Source organism: Triticum urartu, chromosome 6A (assembly GCF_056163025.1).
Source record: "Triticum urartu cultivar PI428250 chromosome 6A, HENAU_Tu73, whole genome shotgun sequence".
Taxonomy (NCBI): domain Eukaryota; kingdom Viridiplantae; phylum Streptophyta; class Magnoliopsida; order Poales; family Poaceae; genus Triticum; species Triticum urartu.
The window spans coordinates 328,414,704-328,422,914 of record NC_141878.1 but is presented as its reverse complement, the minus strand read 5'-3'; positions in this window follow the sequence as shown (position 1 = coordinate 328,422,914).

The window sequence follows — 8,211 nt, the reverse complement described above, 5'->3', positions numbered from 1 at the left end:
CCAATCATGGCTGGGCTTATGACGTCCCACTCCTTCATCACTTGATTGACTACCAAATCTGAGTAGTTGTAGACCATGAGGCGACGGACGCCGAGTGAAATGGCCATGCGCAACCCATACAGGAGTGCTTCATACTCTGCTTCATTGTTGGAGGAATCAAAGTGAATCTGGAGGACATATCTGAGCCTGTCTCCTCGGGGGGATACCAGTACTACCCCAGCACCAGAACCATTCAGCATTTTGGATCCGTCAAAGAACGTGGTCCAGTGCTCCGAGTGAACTTGAGTCGGCAGTTGCTGTTCGATCCACTCGGCAAGGAAATCTGCTATTGCTTGGGACTTGATAGCTTTCTTTGCCTCAAACTTGATATCCAAGGGAAGGAGTTCAATCGCCCATTTTGCCACTCGACCAGTTGCATCTCTATTGTGCAGAATCTCTGATAATGGAGCGTTGCTGACGACTGTAACAGAGTGATCAGAGAAATAGTGTGCAACCTTCTTCATGGTCATGTAAATCACATAAACGAGCTTCTGATATTGTGGATATCTCTGCTTTGACGGAGTCAGGACTTCAGAAATATAATAAACTGGGTGCTGAACTTTATAAGCTTTTCCTTCTTCTTCCCGCTCGACCGTAAGTACTGTACCGACGACTTGTCCAGTGGCTGCTATATAAAGCAATAAAGGCTCTTTGCTGATTGGAGCAGCAAGCACCGGCTGGGTGGAAAGCAGGGCTTTTAGCTCTGCAAATGCTGCATCAGCTTCTAGGGTCCACTCGAACTTATCTGATTTCTTCATCAGTCGGTAAAGAGGCAACGTCTTTTCACCGAGGCGAGAGATGAATCGACTTAGGGCGGCCAAGCAACCAGTATGCTTCTGGACATCATGCACATGCACAGGGCATTTCATTCGGAGTATAGCACCCACTTTCTCTGGGTTAGCATCGATCCCTCGTTCGAAAACAAGGAAACCGAGTAATTTTCTACCCGGAACTCCAAACGTGCACTTTGATGGATTGAGCTTGATATCATACCTTCTGAGGCTGGCAAAGGTTTCAGCAAGGTCAGTCAGTAGGTCGGAACCTTTACGTGACTTGACCACAATGTCATCCATGTATGCTTCCACATTCCGAGTGATCTGAGTGAGCAGGCACTTCTGAATCATCCGCATGAATGTGGCTCCAGTGTTCTTCAAACCAAATGGCATTGTGACACAACAGAAGCACCCAAACGGGGTGATAAAAGCTGTCTTTATCTCGTCGGGTCCGTACAGACAGATCTGGTGGTGCCCGGAGTAGGCGTCCAAAAATGACAAACGCTCGCACCCTGTAGTCGAGTCGACTATCTGGTCGATGCGAGGGAGAGGAAAGTGATCTTTCGGGCAGGCCCGATTGATATGCTTGAAATCAATGCACATGCGAAATGAGTCGTCCTTCTTTTGGGACCATGACAACATTGGCTAACCACTCGGAGTGGTAAATCTCTTGGATAAACTCATCTGCCAAAAGTCGAGCCACTTCTTCACCGATTGCCTTTCTCTTCTGTACGGCAGACCGTCGAAGATGTTCTTTGACTGGTTTCACTTTTGGGTCGACTCGCAAACGATGCTCAGCCAGTCCCCTAGGAACACCCGGCATGTCAGAAGGCTTCCATGCAAAGATGTCCCGGTTCTTACGGAGGAACTGGATGAGCGCTTCTTCCTATTTGGAGTCGAGTGTGGTTAAATATGAGTCGGAGCAGCATTGGGATCTGTCGGGTGAATGTGAATCTACTTCATTTCACCGGACGACTGGAATGCTGAATCTGTGGCTGGCTTCTTGGCTCGCAGCAAATCACTCGGATCTGCATTTTTCTGGTATTTTTGCAATTCTACCACAGCCATCTGAGCATCGGCGATCTTTGAGCCCTTCTGGAAGCACTCTTCTGCCTTCTTCCGATTACCAGAGATAGTGATCACCCCTTTGGGACCAGGCATCTTCAATTTGAGATACACGTAACATGGTCGAGCCATAAATCATGCATAAGCTGGCCTGCCCAGAATGGCATGATAAGCACTCTAGAAGTCCACAACTTCAAATGTCAACTTTTCTTTGCGGTAATTCTTGGAATCACCAAAAACCACGTCGAGAGCAATCTGGCCGAGTGATGCAGCCTTCTTGCCTGGAATGACCCCATGGAAACTCATATTGCTCTCACTGAGTCTGGACATCGGAATGCCCATTCCCTTCAACGTCTCTGCATGCAGTATGTTCAGGCCACTGCCACCGTCCGTTAGGACTTTTGTCAGTCGAGTGCCTTGGACTACCGGGTCGACCACTAGTGCTTGCCTCCTAGGGGTGGCTATGTGCGCTGGGTGGTCAAACTGGTTGAATGTAATGGCAGTCTGCAACCACTTCAAATAACTGGGCGTCATCGGAGCGACCATGTTCACTTCTCTATTGATGACTTCCAATCGACTTTTGCTCTCAACGTCAGCAAAAATCATCAGAGTGGAATTCATGTGGTGATAACCATCATCATCCTCTTCCTCATCCTCAGCCTTGTCTGCTTCCTTCTCCTTTTCCTTTGGCTGTTTCTCTCGGAATTGCTGGATTAGGAGCCGACACTGCTGAGTGGTGTGCTTCGGGTAAATGAAATTACCCTCTTCATCTTTTTTGGTGTGGATGTGGCACGACAGATCCAACACGTCATTTCCATCATGATATTTTACTTTCTTGGGGTTCCATGGCCCTTTGGGCTTCCCCTTGAACTTTCCTTGAACCACAGCCAGGGCTTCACCAGGAGCAGCTGGCTCGGCCTTGCGCTTCTGTTTCCGACCGGAGTTTCCTCCTCCGGCTTCATGGGCGACTGCTTTGTGCTTGCCATTCCGGAGTCGTTCTTCTTCTTCACCATTGGCGTACTTGGTGGAAATCTCCATCATCCGAGCCAGAGTCATATTTCCTGTCCGGCCGAATTTCATATTCAACTCCCGGTACCTGACACCTTCCTTAAAGGCACAAATTGCCTGATGATCTAACACATCCTCTACCGTGTGGTGTAGGGTCATCCATCTCTAGATATAATCCCTCAAAGTTTCATTCGGTTTTTGAACACAACACTATAATTCTGTCAAACCTGCCGGCCGTTTGCAAGTGCCCTCGAACGTTCTGACAAACACTCAGGCGAGATCTTCCCAAGTATAAATACTGCTAGGCGTCAACTGATTCAACCATGCCCTAGCCGAGCCCTCCAACATCAGAGGAAGGTGTTTCATGGCAACTTCATCATTGCCGCCACCAATCTGGACAGCCACTCGGTAGTCTTCAAGCCAATTGTCTAGCTTGGACTCACTAGTGAACTTACTGACTCCAGTCGCCAACCTTAAGTTGGGGGGAATCACCGCAGCTCTGATAGCTCTGCTGAAGCACTCTGGTCCTAAGACATGCGCTCTATTGCTGGTTCGCGGATCTCTGTCATGGCCCTCTCGGTGAGCTCTGTTTCTGTCGACCAAGCCCTGAACGGGAATAGATCTCGCATCAAAGCCTGGCTCCCTGGGGTCGACTGGAATACCTCGCCCAACACTGTGAGGGCATCTGTCTTCATGTTGCCGAGGCACGTACGACCCACTCCTCGGGGGAGGCGTGTGCACTCGACGATGATCATCGCGATCGACTCGGTGATCATATTGCTCTCGGTTTCTGTACTAATCTCGTGATCTCCATGTCCCTCACGCCTCGGGGTGATCTTGGGCTATGGGCCGACTGAACTGTGTCTGCAGCCATGGATCTGCTATGGATCCTATACCGTGACTGAGATACAACCGTATTCTGTTCTCCCGCCGCCTGGAGCAAGGCTCGGATCTGCACCAGACCTCGGCCAGCTTTTGACTGGGAGGGTAGGATCGACTCCGCTATCCGGGAAGCAGCTGCTAGATTCTGGATCGGGGTTCGGTATACCTGAGTTGGAGGAGGTTGGCGTCGACTGGATTCGAGAGCGCGCTGCCGAGCACGATCGTCGAGTGCGCACTAGAGGTTCTCCAGTCGTGTGCGTTCAGCCAAGTTGGCCAAGCGCGCCTGCTCCAAGGCCTGGGCCTCAGGGATTTCTCCAACTATAGGAGTATGCAGTGCATCCATGTTCCGGCGGCGAAGTTCCTCCCTCTGTTGCGAAGAGAGGGGTCCGGGGGCGATACTCTTCATGAACGCACGACGGATCGCCGTTCCCATCGCCTCCGTCTTCACGGGTGAACCCAGGAGGGCTGTGTGGTCCATTGACAGGGGTCCAATGTTCATAAAGGAGGAGCGTTATTGGTAACGTCAGAAGTAAAGTGCTATAAATGTGCATAAAGCTATGGTTTAAACCCCGACCGTTGCGGGGTGAAGGGCTTCTCATCTTCTGGTGGTCAAGTGTCTTCAAGGTAGTCGAGTGAACACATCTTCATGGTCGAGTGGATGATGGTTTCTCTTCGACTGCTTCTAGTTCTTTGTAGAGATGTCCTTGGGGAGGGTATGTTGGACAGATCCATGACCCTACCCTAGGTACATAGCTTCATCATGACCCTCACTTCTCCAATGCATCACCTAGTGGCTTCTCTTGAGAAAAATAGCATACGACAGTAAAACAAATTATTGTTGAGCAATTGATAGAACTTCAAATAATTATGAAGATATCCAGGCAATTGAGTAGGCCGACTCCTGCCTGCAACTACTACTATTACTCCACACATAGACCGCTATCCAGCATGCATATAGTGTATTAAGTTCACGGAAAAAATGAAGTAATGCAATAAGACCGATGACATGATGTAGACAAGATCTATTCATGTAGGAATAGACCCCATCTTGCTATCCTTAATAGCAACGATTAATACTTGTCTTGCTGCCCTTTCTTTCACTGGGAAAGAAAACTGCACGACCGAACCCATCACAAAGCACCTCTTCCCATGGCAGGAAAAATCGATCTAGTTGGCCTAACTAAACAAAAGATTCAAAGAAGAAATATGAGGCTATAAGTAATCATGCATACAGGAGATCAAAACTCAATTAACTTTTATGGACAAAATAGATCTGATCGTAAACTCAAAGTTCATAGGATCCCTACAAATACACTGGAAAAAGAGTTACATCAAATAGATCTCCAAGAGACCATTGTATTGAGAATCAAAAGAGAGAGAGAGAGAGAGGAAGCCATCTAGCTATTGCCTACGGACCCGTAGGTCTGCAATGAACTACTCACGGATCATCATACAGGCACCAATGAGGATGATGAACCCCTCCGTGATGGTGTCTATATTGGATCTGGTGGTTCCTGAACTTTCGGCGGATGGAATTGTGCTTCGTCGACTCCCCTAGGGTTTTTGGATTTTCGGGGTATTTATAGAGCAAAGAGGCAGTGCGGGAAGCCACCAAGGTGGGCACAACCCACCAGGGTGCGCCTGGGCCCCTAGGCATGCCCAGGTGGGTGGTGCCCCCCTCAGGGCACCCCTCTGGTAATTCTTTGGCCCAACTTGTTCTTTTCTGGTCTAGAATAATCTCCAAAAAGTTTCGTTGTGTTTGGACTCCGTTTGGTATTGATTTTCTGGGAAGTAAAAAACAAGCAAAAAACAACAACTGGCACAGGGCACTATGTCAATAGGTTAGTCCCAAAAAATGATATAAAGTCTCTATAAATTGATTGTAAAACATCCAAGAATGATAATATAACAACATGGAACAAGCCAAAATTATAGATACGTTGGAGATGTATCAGCATCCCCAAGATAAATTCCTACTCGTCCTCATGTAGGTAAATTATAAAAAAAATGTTGTGGAATGCTGCCTAACATGTTCATCACATATTATTTTTCTTTTGTAGCATGGACATTTGGACTTTCATAAGATTCAAAGCAATAGTCTAGTTTTGACATGAAGATTTCAATACTCAAGCATATCAACAAGCAACCATGTCTTTCAAAATATCAACACTAAAGCAAGTTATCCCTAGCCTATCATGCTCAATCATTGATCCATTCATGAAACACACTCACATATTAGCTATACCCAACGCTCAAGTACGATCGTAGTGCCCTTTAGTTGGTGCTTTATAAGAGAAGGTGGAGCCTTAAATAAAAATAGAAGTTGCATAAAGTAAATAGAAAGGCCCTTCGCATAGGGAAGTAGGTATTTGTAGAGGTGCCAAAGCTCAAACTGAGAAAGATAGAGATAAAACATTTTGGGTGGCATGATTTTCCTGTCAACGAAAACGATCAAGTAATTCCTACTTCCCATGCTAGATATATCATAGGCGGTTCCCAACAGAAATTAAAGTTTATTCCTTTTTCTACCATACTTTGACATTCAACGGCTAACTGTATCTGTCGGATTTAGGGCTCCGCAGACCCGAGAAAGGTTCAAATGTGCGGTGTGTGCAAAGAACCCAACCTCTCCAGCCAACCAGTTCGTCATCCCAATGACCTTGCTCGATGAACAAGAAAGGAAAGGGACACAACAGTTTACCCAGGTTTGGGCCACCTTGCAGTGTAAGACCCTACTCCTGCTTTGAGGTGGATTAGCCTCGTGAGGGGCTAAGGATGAACTAGTATAGAGGAAGAACAACCTCACAAGGTTTGTTCTTGTGTGGGCGTGTGCTGAGGATTCAATCCCTTTCTATGGTGGTGGCTAAGCTATATTTATAGTGGCCTTGGTCCTCTTCCTCCAAGCGAAGGTGGGAACGGATCCCATAGTGGCCAATTTTGAAAGGGATAAGTAGTACATCTTATCCTAACGAAAGGTAGTCTTCGCCTACAATGCTTTTGGTCGTGACGCCGTGGTGGTCTTACTGCACAGGAATGAAAACCTTTAGGTGATTCCTCGGGACCCCGTGCCTGCGGTTGCTTCCTTAGCACCAAAGAGGAAACCTGCTGATCTGCGCCCGCTGGCGCCCACCTGGCCTTCGTCGTCATGGCTTGCATCATCCCAACCTCATGAGGTGGGCACCTGCATAGGAATCTCCATTCCTCGGAAGCCAGCCTGGGGAGGCCGCTCCCTTCGGAGGTCTTGGGGTCGCTCGCCTCGGAAGGCTTGGCCCCTCACGAGGGTCTAGTCTTGAAGGTGCTGAAGATGGGCCGTACCAAGCCGTCGATGGAGCCACGCCATGGGCCGCAGGCAGGAAAGTCTGGCTACCCTGGTTCCCAGAACGTCAACAGTAGCCCCGGGGCCCAAGGCGCGCTCGGGCTTGGCTTCGAGGCGAAGCCAAAGGGTAAGGGCGAAGCATGTCGGGCCCCAATCGCCTGCGGACCGAGCTGATGCGTGACGTTTGATGGGACGTGGGCGTCTCCACTTCCCCACGCTGCCTCGGCAACTGGCCAGGCCGACAAAAAGACTGGCGCCTGCCGCCGAGCATTCATTGCCCTCTCTTTGTCTTTCTCCAGATCCCCTTTCTTCCTGCCGAGAGTACCTCCAGATCTGTTGAATCTCTCCCAAAGTCCTTTGCCAATGGCGTCCGGGAAGGCAAAGTCGGCTGCGTAGGTCGCGAGCTCCTCCTCCTCTCCTGTGTCAGCCCTCAACACATCCTCCATCACCAAGGATAGGTACCTCGCCGCCGCGCTCCTGCTGATGGCGAGCAGCCACAACGAGCGGAGGGCAACGATGCTCCTGGTCGGCTCCACCGACCCACGGACCCTGTCAGAGACATTCTATCCCTTCTTCCTCCACAATGTCTTCACAGGGCTCCTCCCGCCCTTCTCCAAGTTCTTCATCGCCGCCCTCGACCATTACTAGGTTCACGCTCTGCATCTCTAGCCCAACTCCATCCTTCTTCTGTTGATCTTCGCCTTCTACTGCGAGGCGTTTGTGGGCGTGATGCCCTCCGTTGCGTTACTCCACCACTTCTTCATCCTCCGAATGCACGATCCGACCCAGTGCTCCAGTTGTGTCTCCTTCGTCGCGGTTCACAGCGGCAAGTGGGTCTTCATGCACGCCAGAAGCTCCCACACGCAGCTGGATTTGCCGACCGGGCTGCCGGAGAAGCTTGATCGGTGGGGTCATGAGAAGCTCACCGACCCCCGGGCGGTGCCGGTCGTGAGGAAGATGCATGCGGACATGGAGTCTGTTGCGCTAACGAGGGCCATGCTTGTTAGGGAGTTCCTGACGTAGTGCCTGGCCCCGCTCCAGGCACACTAGCGCCCCATGTGGGATTTCAAGGGCGCCAAGGACGACATCCGGCTACTACAGGGAGCTGGGCAGGTGAAGAACTGAGCA